At 46.1% G+C, this 18,933-nt stretch overlaps 1 protein-coding gene across 6 annotated transcripts in view; it reads left to right on the forward strand.

Moving 5' to 3' along the window:
- Window positions 1-18,933, forward strand: part of rbms3 (RNA binding motif, single stranded interacting protein) — a 245,207-nt gene that overhangs the window by 165,760 nt on the left and 60,514 nt on the right. The window lies entirely within an intron of this gene.

An 18,933-nucleotide genomic window follows, 5' to 3' on the forward strand; every position in this document is an offset into this window, starting at 1 on the left:
CCTGTTTTGGTGGGATGGAGATTTGGCCTGCCTGGTGACATCACCAGGCGATACATTATTGAATAGACCAATAAGAAAGAGAGTTCTAAACCTCTCTGCCAATAACAGCTAGTTTTCAGCCCCCGCCCCAGACAGTCCTCGCAGAATTCTTGTTTGAGAAATTGCTCTTTGCTAAGAAGCTATTTCAGTTTTTTTTTTTTACCTTTTTAGTTTAAAACAATCACAGTAAAGTATTTAATCGTTCCCCAGAAAATGATATTGAGATTAAAACAGGTGCATTGGACCTTTAATATCAGCTCTGGAGAAACCTGTTCTGGGTGTCCTGAAATTACCTCGGGATGATTTTACAAGTGTGTCAATAAATCCCAAAGTAACTGAGTCTCTGACATCCCCTAAAGCCAACAAGCTATCCCCTTCCCTATAAACACAGCAGTAAACGCCCCAGGTGGAACCCCTGTTTACACACAGGCACATAGGCGTCCTAACCTGTCAGCCTGGGGTCCTCATGGCTCTGTGATGGTTCCTGTCTGGCTCAAGCTGAGCTCGGTTTCCTACTGTGCTGTGTCTGATGGCACTCCTCTCTCCATGGGCTGTCCTTCTGGCTCAGAGCCTCCAGGGGTTATTCTGCACCACAGGGGGAGGGAGAGGAGAGAGATGAGGGGAAGAGAGGAAGATAGAGAGAGATGAGGGGATAGAGAGAGATGAGGGGATAGAGAGGAAGATAGAGAGAGATGAGGGATAGAGAGGAAGATAGAGAGAGATGAGGGATAGAGAGGAAGATAGAGAGAGATGAGGGGATAGAGAGGAAGATAGAGAGAGAGATGAGGGATAGAGGGGAAGATAGAGAGAGATGAGGGGATAGAGAGGAAGATAGAGAGAGATGAGGTGATAGAGAGGAAGATAGAGAGAGATGAGGTGATAGAGAGGAAGATAGAGAGAGAGATGAGGGGATAGAGGGGAAGATAGAGAGAGATGAGGTGATAGAGAGGAAGATAGAGAGAGATGAGGGGATAGAGAGGAAGATAGAGAGAGAGATGAGGGATAGAGGGGAAGAGAGAGAGAGATGAGGGGATAGAGAGGAAGATAGAGAGAGATGAGGGGATAGAGGGGAAGATAGAGAGAGATGAGGGGATAGAGAGGAAGATAGAGAGATGAGGGGATAGAGAGGAAGATATAGAGAGAGATGAGAGATAGAGGGGAAGATAGAGAGAGATGAGGGGATAGAGAGGAAGATAGAGAGAGATGAGGTGATAGAGAGGAAGATAGAGAGAGATGAGGTGATAGAGAGGAAGATAGAGAGAGAGATGAGGGGATAGAGGGGAAGATAGAGAGAGATGAGGTGATAGAGAGGAAGATAGAGAGAGATGAGGGGATAGAGAGGAAGATAGAGAGAGAGATGAGGGGATAGAGGGGAAGATAGAGAGAGATGAGGGGGTAGAGAGGAAGATAGAGAGAGATGAGGGGGTAGAGAGGAAGATAGAGAGAGAGATGAGGGGATAGAGAGGAAGATAGAGAGAGATGAGGGGGTAGAGAGGAAGATAGAGAGAGATGAGGGGGTAGAGAGGAAGATAGAGAGAGATGAGGGGATAGAGAGGAAGATAGAGAGAGAGATGACGGGATAGAGAGGAAGATAGAGAGAGATGAGGGGATAGAGAGGAAGATAGAGAGAGAGATGAGGGGATAGAGAGAGATGAGGTGATAGAAGGGAAGAGAGAGATGAGGGGATAGAGAGAGAGATGACGGGATAGAGAGGAAGATAGAGAGATTAGAGGGGAAGATAGAGAGAGAGATGAGGGGATAGAGAGAGAGATGACGGGATAGAGAGGAAGATAGAGAGATTAGAGGGGAAGATAGAGAGAGAGATGAGGGGATAGAAGGGAAGATAGAGAGATTAGAGAGGAAGATAGAGAGAGATGAGGGGATAGAAGGGAAGATAGAGAGTTTAGAGGGGAAGATAGAGAGAGATGAGGGGATAGAAGGGAAGATAGAGAGATTAGAGGGGAAGATAGAGAGAGATGAGGGGATAGAAGGGAAGATAGAGAGATTAGAGGGGAAGATAGAGAGAGATGAGGGGATAGAAGGGAAGATAGAGAGATTAGAGGGGAAGATAGAGAGAGATGAGGGGATAGAGGGGAAGATAGAGAGAGATGAGGGGATAGAGAGGAAGATAGAGAGAGAGATGAGGGATAGAGAGGAAGATGGAGAGAGAGATGAGGGGATAGAGAGAGAGATGAGGGGATAGAGGGGAAGATATAGAGAGATGAGGGGATAGAGGGGAAGATATAGAGAGATGAGGGGATAGGGAGGAAGATAGAGAGAGAGATGAGGGGATAGAGAGGAAGATAGAGAGAGATGAGGGGATAGAAAGGAAGATAGAGAGAGATGAGGGGATAGGGAGGAAGATAGAGAGAGAGATGAGGGGATAGGGAGGAAGATAGAGAGAGATGAGGGGATAGAGAGGAAGATAGAGAGAGATGAGGGGGTAGAGAGGAAGATAGAGAGAGAGATGAGGGGATAGAGAGGAAGATAGAGAGAGATGAGGGGGTAGAGAGGAAGATAGAGAGATGAGGGGGTAGAGAGGAAGATAGAGAGAGATGAGGGGATAGAGAGGAAGATAGAGAGAGAGATGAGGGGATAGAGAGGAAGATAGAGAGAGATGAGGGGGTAGAGAGGAAGATAGAGAGAGATGAGGGGGTAGAGAGGAAGATAGAGAGAGATGAGGGGGTAGAGAGGAAGATAGAGAGAGAGATGAGGGGATAGAGAGGAAGATAGAGAGAGATGAGGGGGTAGAGAGGAAGATAGAGAGAGATGAGGGGGTAGAGAGGAAGATAGAGAGAGATGAGGGGATAGAGAGGAAGATAGAGAGAGATGAGGGATAGAGAGGAAGATACAGAGAGAGATGAGGGGATAAAGAGGAAGATAGAGAGAGAGATGAGGGGATAGAGAGGAAGATAGAGAGAGATGAGGGGATAGAGGGGAAGATAGAGAGAGATGAGGGGATAGAAAGGAGGGAGGGAGGGAGGGAGGGAGGGAGGGAGGGAGGGAGGGAGGGAGGGAGGGAGGGAGGGAGGGCAGTAGATTGTCGAGCGGTCTCTGATCTAGAGATATGATTTGTGAGGTGTATCTGTGTGGCAGACAGGAAGACAGGTGCATGATGGATCACTCCATCTACTCCTGGGACACTGCCAGCCTCCTTCGGTACCATACGTGTGTGTGCGCACGTACGTGCACCTCAGTTCCAGTGAAGCGATAGCGTGTGTCACCTATGGATTGTAAAGGTGTAACTGATCGTAGACGTCCCCATAGAGACATGTAACCAGACTGAATGAGACGGTTATGTAGGAAACCTGTACGATCAGTGGAGTAACATGTGACTATACTGAACAGAGATGTACTACAGTACCGTAGGACCTGGATCCCAAATGGAGCCCTATTCCCTATGGGTCTGGTAGAAGATACAGTAGGGCCTGGATCCCAAATGGAACACTATTCCCTATGGCTCTGGTAGAAGATACAGTAGGGCCTGGATCCCAAATGGAACACTATTCCCTATGGGTTCTGGTAGAAGATACAGTAGGGTCTGGATCCCAAATGGAGCCCTATTCCCTATGGGCTCTGGTAGAAGATACAGTAGGGCCTGGATCCCAAATGGAACACTATTCCCTATGGGCTCTGGTAGAAGATACCGTAGGGTCTGGATCCCAAATGGAACACTATTCCCTATGGGCTCTGGTAGAAGATACCGTAGGGCCTGGATCCCAAATGGAGCCCTATTCCCTATGGGCTCTGGTAGAAGATACAGTAGGGCCTGGATCCCAAATGGAACACTATTCCCTATGGGTCTGGTAGAAGATACAGTAGGGCCTGGATCCCAAATGGAACACTATTCCCTATGGGCTCTGGTAGAAGATACAGTAGGGCCTGGATCCCAAATGGAACACTATTCCCTATGGGCTCTGGTAGAAGATACAGTAGGGCCTGGATCCCAAATGGAACACTATTCCCTATGGGCTCTGGTAGAAGATACAGTAGGGTCTGGATCCCAAATGGAACACTATTTCCTATGGCTCTGGTAGAAGATACAGTAGGGTGTGGATCCCAAATGGAACACTATTCCCTATGGGCTCTGGTAGAAGATACAGTAGGGTCTGGATCCCAAATGGAACACTATTCCCTATGGGCTCTGGTAGAAGATACAGTAGGGTCTGGATCCCAAATGGAACACTATTCTCTATGGCTCTGGTAGAAGATACAGTAGGGCCTGGATCCCAAATGGAACACTATTCCCTATGGGCTCTGGTAGAAGATACAGTAGGGTCTGGATCCCAAATGGAACACTATTCTCTATGGGCTCTGGTAGAAGATACAGTAGGGCCTGGATCCCAAATGGAACACTATTCCCTATGGGCTCTGGTAGAAGATACAGTAGGGCCTGGATCCCAAATGGAACACTATTCCCTATGGGCTCTGGTAGAAGATACAGTAGGGCCTGGATCCCAAATGGCACACTATTCCCTATGGGTCTGGTAGAAGATACAGTAGGGTCTGGATCCCAAATGGAGCCCTATTCCCTATGGGCTCTGGTAGAAGATACAGTAGGGTCTGGATCCCAAATGGAACACTATTCCCTATGGGCTCTGGTAGAAGATACAGTAGGGCCTGGATCCCAAATGGAGCCCTATTCCCTATGGGCTCTGTTAGAAGATACAGTAGGGTCTGGATCCCAAATGGAACACTATTCCCTATGGGCTCTGGTAGAAGATACAGTAGGGTCTGTATCCCAAATGGAACACGATTCCCTATGGGCTCTGGTAGAAGATACAGTAGGGTCTGGATCCCAAATGGAACACTATTCCCTATGGGCTCTGGTAGAAGATACAGTAGGGTCTGGATCCCAAATGGAACACTATTCCCTATGGCTCAGGTAGAATATACAGTAGGGTCTGGATCCCAAATGTAAAACTATTCCCTATGGTCTCTGTTTAGAAGATACAGTACGGTTGTATCCCAAATGGAACACTATTCCCTATGGCTCAGGTAGAATATACAGTAGGGTCTGGATCCCAAATGTAAAACTATTCCCTATGGTCTCTGTTTAGAAGATACAGTACGGTCTGGATCCCAAATGGAACACTATTCCCTATGGCTCAGGTAGAAGATACAGTAGGGCCTGGATCCCAAATGGAACACTATTCCCTATGGGCTCTGGTAGAAGATACAGTAGGGTCTGGATCCCAAATGGAACACTATTCCCTATGGGCTCTGGTAGAAGATACAGTAGGGCCTGGATCCCAAATGGAGCCCTATTCCCTATGGGCTCTGTTAGAAGATACAGTAGGGTCTGGATCCCAAATGGAACACTATTCCCTATGGGCTCTGGTAGAAGATACAGTAGGGTCTGTATCCCAAATGGAACACGATTCCCTATGGGCTCTGGTAGAAGATACAGTAGGGTCTGGATCCCAAATGGAACACTATTCCCTATGGGCTCTGGTAGAAGATACAGTAGGGTCTGGATCCCAAATGGAACACTATTCCCTATGGCTCAGGTAGAATATACAGTAGGGTCTGGATCCCAAATGTAAAACTATTCCCTATGGTCTCTGTTTAGAAGATACAGTACGGCTGTATCCCAAATGGAACACTATTCCCTATGGCTCAGGTAGAATATACAGTAGGGTCTGGATCCCAAATGTAAAACTATTCCCTATGGTCTCTGTTTAGAAGATACAGTACGGTCTGGATCCCAAATGGAACACTATTCCCTATGGCTCAGGTAGAAGATACAGTAGGGCCTGGATCCCAAATGGAACACTATTCCCTATGGGCTCTGGTAGAAGATACAGTAGGGTTCTGGATCCCAAATGGAACACTATTCCCTATGGGCTCTGGTAGAAGATACAGTAGGGCCTGGATCCCAAATGGAACACTATTCCCTATGGCTCAGGTAGAAGATACAGTAGGGTCTGGATCCCAAATGGAGCACTATTCCCTATGGGCTCTGGTAGAAGATACAGTAGGGTCTGGATCCCAAATGGCACACTATTCCCTATGGGTCTGGTAGAAGATACAGTAGGGGTTCTGGATCCCAAATGGAACACTATTCCCTATGGGTCTGGTAGAAGATACAGTAGGGTCTGGATCCCAAATGGAACACTATTCCCTATGGCTCTGGTAGAAGATACAGTAGGGTCTGGATCCCAAATGGAACACTATTCCCTATGGCTCTGGTAGAAGATACAGTAGGGTCTGGATCCCAAATGGAACACTATTCCCTATGGGCTCTGGTAGAAGATACAGTAGGGTCTGGATCCCAAATGGAACACTATTCCCTATGGGCTCTGGTAGAAGATACAGTAGGGCCTGGATCCCAAATGGCACACTATTTCCTATGGGCTCTGGTAGAAGATACATTAGCGTCTGGATCCCAAATGGAGCACTATTCCCTATGTGCTCTGGTAGAAGGTACAGTAGGAGTTCTGGATCCCAAATGGAACACTATTCCCTATGGGCTCTGGTAGAAGATACAGTAGGGCCTGGATCCCAAATGGCACACTATTCCCTATGGGCTCTGGTAGAAGATACAGTAGGGTCTGGATCCCAAATGGAGCACTATTCCCTATGTGCTCTGGTAGAAGATACAGTAGGAGTTCTGGATCCCAAATGGAGCACTATTCCCTATGTGCTCTGGTAGAAGATACAGTAGGGCCTGGATCCCAAATGGCACACTATTCCCTATGGGCTCTGGTAGAAGATACAGTAGGGCCTGGATCCCAAATGGCACACTATTCCCTATGGGCTCTGGTAGAAGATACAGTAGGGTGTGGATCCCAAATGGAGCCCTATTCCCTATGGGCTCTGGTAGAAGATACAGGATAATCTCCAGGGATTGGTGTAATCATGTAAAGTATGTTTAGATAGGTGTACTCATGTAAAGTATGTTTAGATAGGTGTAATCATGTAAAGTATGTTTAGATAGGTGTAATCATGTAAAGTATGTTTAGATAGGTGTACTCATGTAAAGTATGTTTGGATAGGTGTAATCATGTAAAGTATGTTTGGATAGGTGTAATCATGTAAAGTATGTTTAGATAGGTGTAATCATGTAAAGTATGTTTAGATAGGTGTACTCATGTAAAGTATGTTTAGATAGGTGTACTCATGTAAAGTATGTTCAGATAGGTGTAATCATGTAAAGTATGTTTAGATAGGTGTACTCATGTAAAGTATGTTTAGATAGGTGTAATCATGTAAAGTATGTTTAGATAGGTGTACTCATGTAAAGTATGTTCAGATAGGTGTAATCATGTAAAGTATGTTTAGATAGGTGTACTCATGTAAAGTATGTTTAGATAGGTGTAATCATGTAAAGTATGTTTAGATAGGTGTACTCATGTAAAGTATGTTTAGATAGGTGTACTCATGTAAATTATTTATAGATTGGTGTAATCATGTAAAGTATGTTTAGATAGGTGTACTCATGTAAAGTATGTTTAGATAGGTGTAATCATGTAAAGTATGTTTAGATAGGTGTACTCATGTAAAGTATGTTTAGATAGGTGTACTCATGTAAAGTATGTTTAGATAGGTGTACTCATGTAAATTATTTATAGATTGGTGTAATCATGTAAAGTATGTTTAGATAGGTGTACTCATGTAAAGTATGTTTAGATAGGTGTACTCATGTAAAGTATGTTTAGATAGGTGTACTCATGTAAATTATTTATAGATAGGTGTAATCATGTAAAGTATGTTTAGACAGGTGTACTCATGTAAAGTATGTTTAGATAGGTGTAATCATGTAAAGTATGTTTAGATAGGTGTACTCATGTAAAGTATGTTTAGATAGGTGTACTCATGTAAAGTATGTTTAGATAGGTGTAATCATGTAGAGTATGTTTAGATAGGTGTACTCATGTAAAGTATGTTTGGATAGGTGTAATCATGTAAAGTATGTTTAGATAGGTGTACTCATGTAAATTATGTGCACTACTCTTGACCAGAGCCCTACACCCTATATAGTGCACTACTCTTGACCAGAGCCCTATTCCCTATATTGTGCACTACTCTTGACCAGAGCCCTATTCCCTATGGTGGTCTTTTATCAAAGTGACGATGGTTTAGTTCTATTATGACAGAGGTGATTTAGTTCTATTATGACAGAGATTATTGTGTGGCTCAGTCGGTAGAGCATGGCGCTTGCAACGCCAAGCGTCGTGGGTTCGATTCCCACTGGGACCACCCATATGTAAAAGTAGTGGCCCCAGCCGACTTGTAAGTCGCTTTGGACAAAAGCGTCTGCTAAATGGGATATATTATATATATGATTTAGTTCTATTATGACAGAGATAATTTAGTTCTATTATGACAGAGATGATTTAGTTCTATTATGACAGAGATAATTTAGTTCTATTGTGACAGAGGTGATATAGTTCTATTATGACAGAGTTGATTTAGTTATATTATGACAGAAAAATTTAGTTCTATTATGACAGAGATGATTTAGTTCTATTATGACAGATATGATTTAGTTCTATTGTGACAGAGATGATTTAGTTCTATTATGACAGAGATGATTTAGTTCTATTATGACAGAGATGATTTAGTTCTATTATGACAGAGATGATTTAGTTCTATTGTGACAGAGGTGATATAGTTATATTATGACAGAGATGATTTAGTTATATTATGACAGAAATGATTTAGTTCTATTATGAAAGAGATAATTTAGTTCTATTATGACAGATATGATTTAGTTCTATTGTGACAGAGATGATTTAGTTCTATTATGACAGAGATGATTTAGTTCTATTATGACAGAGATGATTTAGTTCTATTATGACAGAGATGATTTAGTTCTATTGTGACAGAGGTGCTATAGTTCTATTATGACAGAGATGATATAGTTCTATTGTGACATAGGTGATTTAGCTCTATTATGACAGAGAGGATTTAGTTCTATTGTGACAGAGAGGATTTAGTTCTATTATGACAGAGATGATTTAGTTCTATTATGACAGAGATGATTTAGCTCTATTATGACAGAGATGAAACCCCAGATGGCTGTGTGTGTGTGCGAGCGTTCATGTGTGTGTGTGTGTGATACCAATTACACCCCGCTGGTCAGCCCTGTCAACTCAGAGAGGGGACAAGGATTCAGTCTGTCAGCCTCCAGTGGCATGTGTGGATGTGTGGGGTGACCCGTCAGATTGGGATCCTCTCTACTCTCCAAGGCTGGTAAAAAGGGGGAAATCAAGCTGCCAGAAAGAGGTTAACTACAACCCACAGGGTTTGTTCTCTGCTATAGACCCATTCAGAGGGAATACGTCTCCCCAGCTTGGATCTGTTCTGTCTGTCTGTCTGTCTGTCTGTCTGTCTGTCTGGCTGGCTGTCTGGGCTGAGGAGAGGTTGTCTGTATGTCTGTCTGTCTGTCTGTCTGTCTGTCTGGGGTGAGGAGAGGCTGTCTGTCTGTCTGTCTGTCTGTCTGGGGTGAGGAGAGGTTGTCTGTCTGTCTGTCTGGGGTGAGGAGAGGTTGTCTGTCTGTCTGTCTGTCTGTCTGTCTGGGGTGAGGAGAGGTTGTCTGTCTGGGGTGAGGAGAGGTTGTCTGTCTGTCTGTCTGTCTGGGGTGAGGAGAGGTTGTCTGTCTGTCTGTCTGTCTGGGGTGAGGAGAGGTTGTCTGTCTGTCTGGGGTGAGGAGAGGTCTGTCTGTCTGTCTGTCTGTCTGGGGTGAGGAGAGGTTGTCTGTCTGTTCCCTATGTAGTACACTACTTTGACCAGAGCATGTCAGCAATAGCTTTCCATTTGGGACGCATGCATCATTTATTGATATTTTATTTAACTTGGCAAGTCAGTTAAGAACAAGATCTTATTTTCATTGATGGCCTAGGATCAGTGGGTTAACTGCCTGTTCAGGGGCAGAACGACAGATTTGTACCTTGTCAGCTTGGGGATTTGATCTTGCAACCTTTCGGTTCCTAGTCCAACGCACTAGGCTACCCTGCCGGCCAGGCAACAGAGACAGAACTTCCCCTCTGGGTTCATTAGGGTTAGCTTAGTGTATCTCTCTAAGAGGAGAGTGATTCAACGACAACAACTGGTTGTAACAACACGCTTAGAGCAGAATAGGACTTGGGACTTGACTCTTCTCACCCCAGAGACACGGGTTCCCTGGTGCCACATCAGAGTGACAATTACATTTATTTCAGCTGCTGCTGCTGATTTCATCAAGTGTTTATTAAAGTGTGTTGAGCGGGTAGAATGATGGATGTGTCTCCGTGACAACACAAACAAAGCCGAGCTCAGATCCACATCATCGCAGAGGCACGGGAGATAACATTATAATGAGAAAATGGTTGAAGGGAAATGATCTTTTAATACTGAACTATCTGATGGAAAGTTTGTTATCTGTTAATAATCATCTTCTTTGTTCCCTCCACCGACGGGAGACAGGGAGAGACAACAAAATAACCTAGGTCACATCCCCAATGGTACCATGTTCACTATAGAGGGACCCATTGGGCCCTGTTCCCTATAGAGGTATTCATTGGGCCCTGTTCCCTATAGAGGGACCCATTGGGCCTTGTTCCCTATAGAGGGACCCATTGGGCCCTGTTTCCTATAGAGGGACCCATTGGGCCCTGTTCCCTATAGAGGGACCCATTGGGCCTTGTTCCCCATTGGGCCCTGTTCCCTATAGAGGGACCCATTGGGCCCTGTTCCCTATAGAGGGACCCATTGGGCCCTGTTCCCTATAGAGGGACCCATTGGGCCCTGTTCACTATAGAGGGACCCATTGGGCCCTGTTCCCTATAGAGGGACCCATTGGGCCCTGTTCCCTATAGAGGGACCCATTGGGCCTTGTTCCCTATAGAGGGATCCATTGGGCCCTGTTCCCTATAGAGGGACCCATTGGGCCCTGTTCCCTATAGAGGGACCCATTGGGCCCTGTTCCCTATAGAGGGACCCATTGGGCCCTGTTCCCTATAGAGGGACCCATTGGGCCCTGTTCCCTATAGAGGGACCCATTGGGCCTTGTTCCCTATAGAGGGATCTATTGGGCCCTGTTCCCTATAGAGGGACCCATTGGGCCCTGTTCCCTATAGAGGGACCCATTGGGCCTTGTTCCCTATAGAGGGACCCATTGGGCCCTGTTCCCTATAGAGGGACCCATTGGGCCCTGTTGCCTATAGAAGGACCCATTGGTCCCTGTTCCCTATAAAGGGACCCATTGGGCCCTGTTCCCTATAGAGGGACCCATTGGGCCTTGTTCCCTATAGAGGGATCTATTGGGCCCTGTTCCCTATAGAGGGACCCATTGGGCCCTGTTCCCTATAGAGGGACCCATTGGGCCCTGTTCACTATAGAGGGACCCATTGGGCCCTGTTCCCTATAGAGGGACCCATTGGGCTCTGCTCCACCTGTTCCCCGCAGAGGCACCCATTGGGCTCTGCTCCACCTGTTCCCTATAGAGGGACCGATTGGGCTCTGCTCCACCTGTTCCCTGTAGAGGGACCCATTGGGCTCTGCTCCACCCTGTTCCCTATAGAGGGACCCATTGGGCGCTGCTCCACCCTGTTCCCTATAGAGGGACCCATTGGGCTCTGCACCACCCTGTTCCCTATAGAGGGACCCATTGGGCTCTGCTCCACCCTGTTCCCTATAGAGGGACCCATTGGGCTCTGCTCCACCCTGTTCCCTATAGAGGGACCCATTGGGTTCTACTCCACCCTGTTCCCTATAGAGGGACCCATTGGGCTCTGCTCCACCCTGTTCCCTGTAGAGGGACCCATTGGGCTCTGCTCCACCCTGTTCCCTATAGAGGGACCCATTGGGCTCTGCTCCAGCCTGTTCCCTATAGAGGGACCCATTGGGCTCTTCTCCACCCTGTTCCCTATAGAGGGACCCATTGGGTTCTACTCCACCCTGTTCCCTATAGAGGGACCCATTGGGCTCTGCTCCACCCTGTTCCCTATAGAGGGACCCATTGGGCTCTGCTCCAGCCTGTTCCCTATAGAGGGACCCATTGGGCTCTGCTCCACCCTGTTCCCTATAGAGGGATCCATTGGGCTCTTCTCCACCCTGTTCCCTATAGAGGGACCCATTGGGTTCTACTCCACCCTGTTCCCTATAGAGGGACCCATTGGGCTCTTCTCCACCCTGTTCCCTATAGAGGGACCCATTGGGCTCTGCTCCACCCTGTTCCCTATAGAGGGACCCATTGGGCTCTTCTCCACCCTGTTCCCTATAGAGGGACCCATTGGGCTCTACTCCACCCTGTTCCCTATAGAGGGACCCTTTGGGCTCTGCTCCACCCTGTTCCCTATAGAGGGACCCATTGGGCTCTTCTCCACCCTGTTCCCTATAGAGGGACCCATTGGGCTCTACTCCACCCTGTTCCCTATAGAGGGACCCTTTGGGCTCTGCTCCACCCTGTTCCCTATAGAGGGACCCATTGGGCTCTGCTCCAGCCTGTTCCCTATAGAGGGACCCATTGGGCTCTGCTCCGCCTGTTCCCTATAGAGGGACCCATTGGGCTCTTCTCCACCCTGTTCCCTATAGAGGGACCCATTGGGCTCTTCTCCACCCTGTTCCCTATAGAGGGACCCATTGGGCTCTGCTCCACCCTGTTCCCTATAGAGGGACCCATTGGGTTCTACTCCACCCTGTTCCCTATAGAGGGACCCATTGGGCTCTGCTCTACCCTGTTCCCTATAGAGGGACCCATTGGGCTCTTCTCCACCCTGTTCCCTATAGAGGGACCCATTGGGCTCTTCACCACCCTGTTCCCTATAGAGGGACCCATTGGGCTCTTCTCCACCCTGTTCCCTATAGAGGGACCCATTGGGCTCTGCTCCACCCTGTTCCCTATAGAGGGACCCATTGGGCTCTGCTCCACCCTGTTCCCTATAGAGGGACCCATTGGGCTCTACTCCACCCTGTTCCCTATAGAGGGACCCATTGGGCTCTGCTCCAGCCTGTTCCCTATAGAGGGACCCATTGGGCTCTGCTCCGCCTGTTCCCTATAGAGGGACCCATTGGGCTCTTCTCCACCCTGTTCCCTATAGAGGGACCCATTGGGCTCTTCTCCACCCTGTTCCCTATAGAGGGACCCATTGGGCTCTGCTCCACCCTGTTCCCTATAGAGGGACCCATTGGGTTCTACTCCACCCTGTTCCCTATAGAGGGACCCATTGGGCTCTGCTCTACCCTGTTCCCTATAGAGGGACCCATTGGGCTCTTCTCCACCCTGTTCCCTGTAGAGGGACCCATTGGGCTTTGCTCCACCCTGTTCCCTGTAGAGGGACCCATTGGGCTCTTCACCACCCTGTTCCCTATAGAGGGACCCATTGGGCTCTTCTCCACCCTGTTCCCTATAGAGGGACCCATTGGGCTCTACTCCACCCTGTTCCCTATAGAGGGACCCATTGGGCTCTGCTCCACCCTGTTCCCTATAGAGGGACCCATTGGGCTCTACTCCACCCTGTTCCCTATAGAGGGACCCATTGGGCTCTACTCCACCCTGTTCCCTATAGAGGGACCCATTGGGCTCTACTCCACCCTGTTCCCTATAGAGGGACCCATTGGGCTCTTCTACACCCTGTTCCCTATAGAGGGACCCATTGGGCTCTACTCCACCCTGTTCCCTATAGAGGGACCCATTGGGCTCTTCTCCACCCTGGTCCCTATAGAGGGACCCATTGGGCTTTGCTCCCTATAGAGGGACCCATTGGGCTCTACTCCACCCTGTTCCCTGTAGAGGGACCCATTGGGCTCTTCTCCACCCTGGTCCCTATAGAGGGACCCATTGGGCTTTGCTCCACCCTGTTCCCTATAGAGGGACCCATTGGGCTCTTCTCCACCCTGTTCCCTATAGACGGACCCATTGGGCTCTGCTCCAGCCTGTTCCCTATAGAGGGACCCATTGGGCTCTTCTCCACCCTGTTCCCTATAGAGGGACCCATTGGGCTCTGCTCCACCCTGTTCCCTATAGAGGGACCCATTGGGCTCTACTCCAAAGTATCACACTGTAAAGGGAGCAGGGTTCCGTCTCAGTCTTTCATATCTCTCTGTTAGGATTCAACATCTTAATCTGCCTTTGAAAGAGTCACACGTCACACACAGCGTTATTCATCGTAGAATCAGCACAAATAGCTTGACAGATGGGACAAGATGTGGAGGTTTAACATATTACCAATAATAACGGTTTGAGATTAAATGACAGATTGATACAGTGTGTAGTGGCATGTCTTCCGTGGAAAGACTTTGGTAGAAACACCCAGTCAGTTGATATCATGATGAGAGTATCAGTATAGTGGACACTGACTCAGCCAGTCAGTTGATATCATGATGATAACAGCAGTATAGTGGACACTGACTCAGCCAGTCAGTTGATATCATGATGATAACAGCAGTATAGTGGACACTGACTCAGCCAGTCAGTTGATATCATGATGATAACAGCAGTATAGTGGACACTGACTCAGCCAGTCAGTTGATATCATGATGATAACAGCAGTATAGTGGACACTGACTCAGCCAGTCAGTTGATATCATGATGATAACAGCAGTATAGTGGACACTGACTCCTCCTTATCCCTCACTCACATAGAAGGCAGTCATCACTTCTAATGTCAACATGTGTATATACTGAACACACTTAGAAAAAAGATTTCTGGAAGGGTTCTTCGGCTGTCCCCATAGGAGAACCCTTTTTGGTTCTAGGTAGATCTATTTTGGGTTCCATATAGAACCCTTTGTTAAAAGGATCTATTTTGGGTTCCATATAGAACCCTTTGTTAAAAGGATCTATTTTGGGTTCCATATAGAACCATTTGTTAAAAGGGCCCTACATAGAAACGAAAAAGGGTTTAACCTTGAACCAAAAAGCCCCATGTTGACTCCAATGCTTCCCCAGGGATGCTGGCCCAATGTTGACTCCAATGCTTCCCCAGGGATGCTGGCCCCATGTTGACCCCAATGCTTCCCCAGGGATGCTGGCCCCATGTTGACCCCAATGCTTCCCCAGGGATGCTGGCCCCATGTTGACTCCAATGCTTCCCCAGGGAGGCTGGCCCCATGTTGACCCCAATGCTTCCCCAGGGATGCCGGCCCATGTTGACTCTTGACACAAACTGGTGCGCCTGGCACCTTCTACCATACCCCTGTTCAAAGGCACTTCAATATTTTGTCTTGCCCCATTCACCCTCTGAATGACACACACACACAATCCATGTCTCTAATTGTCTCAAGGCTTCAACATACTTTTTTAATGAACCTGTCTCCTCTCATTCATCTACACTGATTTAAAGGGGATTCAACAGGCGACATCAATAAGGGATCAAACTTTCACCTGGATTCACCTGGTCAGTCTGTCATGGAAAGAGCAGGTGTACTTAATGTTTTGTACACTCAGTTTAGTCATAATTTTGTAATGTCAAGATTCATAAACTAACAACATACCCACTACTATAGAGATATGAAAATCAACCACTACTATATAGACAACATGAAGAACACCCACTACTATAGAGACAATATGAAGAACACCCACTACTATAGAGACAATATGAAGAACACCCACTACTATAGATACAACATGCAGATCACCCACTACTATAGAGACAACATGAAAATCACCCACTACTATAGAGACAACATGAAGATCACCCACTACTTTAGAGACAACATGATGAACACCCACTGCTATATATACAACATGAAGATCACCCACTACTATAGAGACATGAAGAACACCCACTACTATAGAGACAACATGAAGATCACCCACTACTATAGAGACATGAAGATCACCCACTACTATAGAGACAACATGAAGATCACCCACTACTATAGAGACAACATGAAGAACACCCACTACTATAGAGACAACATGAAGATCACCCACTACTATAGAGACATGAAGATCACCCACTACTATAGAGACAACATGAAGATCACCCACTACTATAGAGACAACATGAAGATCACCCACTACTATAGAGACATGAAGATCACCCACTACTATAGAGACAACATGAAGAACACCCACTACTATAGAGACAACATGAAGATCACCCACTACTATAGAGACATGAAGATCACCCACTACTATAGAGACATGAAGAATACCCACTACTATAGAGACAACATGAAGATCACCCACTACTATAGAGACATGAAGATCACCCACTACTATAGAGACATGTAGATCACCCACTACTATAGAGACAACATGAAGATCACCCACTACTATAGAGACATGAAGATCACCCACTACTATAGAGACAACATGAAGATCACCCACTACTATAGAGACAACATGAAGATCACCCACTGCTATATAGACAACATGAAGATCACCCACTACTATAGAGACATGAAGAACACCGACTACTATAGAGACAACATGAAGATCACCCACTACTATATAGACAACATGAAGATCACCCACTACTATAGAGACAACATGAAGATCCACCCACTACTATAGAGACATGAAGATCACCCACTACTATAGAGACATGATGAACACCCACTACTATAGAGACATGAAAAACACCCACTACTATAGAGACATGATGAACACCCACCACTATAGAGACATGAAGAACACCCACTACTATAGAGACATGAAGATCACCCACTACTATAGAGACATGAAGAACACCCACTACTATAGAGACAACATCAAGATCACCCACTACTATAGAGACATGAAGAACACCCACTACTATAGAGACATGATGAACACCCACTACTATAGAGACAACATGAAGAACACCCACTACTATAGAGACATGAAGATCACCCACTACTATAGAGACATGAAGGTCACCCACTACTATAGAGACAACATGAGGAACACCCACTACTATAGAGACATGAAGATCACATACTACTATAGAGACATGAAGAACACCCACTACTATAGAGACATGAAAATCACCCACTACTATAGAGACATGAAGGTCACCCACTACTATAGAGACAACATGAGGAACACCCACTACTATAGAGACATGAAGATCACCCACTACTATAGAGACAACATGAAAATCACCCACTACTATAGCGACATGAAGAACACCCACTACTACAGAGACAACATGAAGATCACCCACTACTATAGAGACATGAAGATCACCCACTACTATAGAGACATGAAGATCACTCACTACTATAGAGACAACATGAAGAACACCCACTACTATAGAGACAACATGAAGATCACCCACTACTATAGAGACATGAAGATCACCCACTACTATAGAGACATGAAGAACACCCACTACTATAGAGACATGATGAACACCCACTACTATAGAGACATGAAGAATACCCACTACTATAGAGACAACATGAAGATCACCCACTACTATAGAGACATGAAGAACACCCACTACTATAGAGACATGAAGATCACCCACTACTATAGAGACATGTAGATCACCCACTACTATAGAGACATGAAGATCACCCACTACTATAGAGACATGAAGAATACCCACTACTATAGAGACAACATGAAGATCACCCACTACTATAGAGACATGAAGAACACCCACTACTATAGAGACATGAAGAACACCCACTACTATAGAGACATGATGAACACCCACTACTATAGAGACATGAAGAATACCCACTACTATAGAGACAACATGAAGATCACCCACTACTATAGAGACATGAAGAACACCCACTACTATAGAGACATGAAGATCACCCACTACTATAGAGACATGAAGTTCACCCACTACTATAGAGACATGAAGAATACCCACTACTATAGAGACAACATGAAGATCACCCACTACTATAGAGACATGAAGATCACCCACTACTATAGAGACAACATGAAGATCACCCACTACTATAGAGACAACATGAAGATCACCCACTACTATAGAGACAACATGAAGAACACCCACTACTATAGAGACAACATGAAGATCACCCACTACTATAGAGACATGAAAATCACCCACTACTATAGAGACATGAAGAATACCCACTACTATAGAGACAACATGAAGATCACCCACTACTATAGAGACATGAAGAACACCCACTACTATAGAGACATGAAGAACACCCACTACTATAGAGACAACATGAAGAACACCCACTACTATAGAGACATGAAGAACACCCACTACTATAGAGACAACATGAAGAACACCCACTACTATAGAGACATGAAGAACACCCACTACTATAGAGACAACAGGGGTTCCTAACCCTGAGGTGTCCTGAGGCTATAATCAGGGGGACATTACTGGGCACCCTGCTCCATCCAGACCCCACTAGACCCCATCAGTGCCAAGCAGCAGCAACAACCAATCAGACTAACACAAATCCACAGAGAAGTGATTTGACAAGGTCAATTTTAAGCCAACAGGAAGTGGCTAGTCTAAGCTGATTATGTTTCTGTTTCTATTCCCAGTGCTACTTCCTTCCTGTTTCCTCCCGCTGGTCTCCATGGAGATCCCATGTCAAACAGTTGGCTGTATTTACCTAAACAAAACAATGCCCGTGTGGAGAGCAGTTAATCCTGGACAGATTTTAATTTCTGATAAATGGAAAATAAACACCATGAATGTGTCCCAAATGATACCCTGTTCTCTATTTAGTGCACTACTTTAGACCAGGACACATAGGGTAGTGCACTACTTTAGACCAGGACACATAGGGTAGTGCACTACTTTAGACCAGGACACATAGAGTAGTGCACTACTTTAGACCAGGACACATAGAGTAGTGCACTACTTTTGACCAGGACACATAGGGTAGTGCACTAGAGTAGTGCACTACTTTAGACCAGAACACATAGAGTAGTGCACTACTTTAGACCAGGACACATAGGGTAGTGCACTACTTTAGACCAGGACACATAGGGTAGTGCACTACTTTAGACCAGGACACATAGGGTAT

This window comes from Oncorhynchus masou, chromosome 29 (assembly GCF_036934945.1).
Source record: "Oncorhynchus masou masou isolate Uvic2021 chromosome 29, UVic_Omas_1.1, whole genome shotgun sequence".
Lineage (NCBI taxonomy): Eukaryota > Metazoa > Chordata > Actinopteri > Salmoniformes > Salmonidae > Oncorhynchus > Oncorhynchus masou.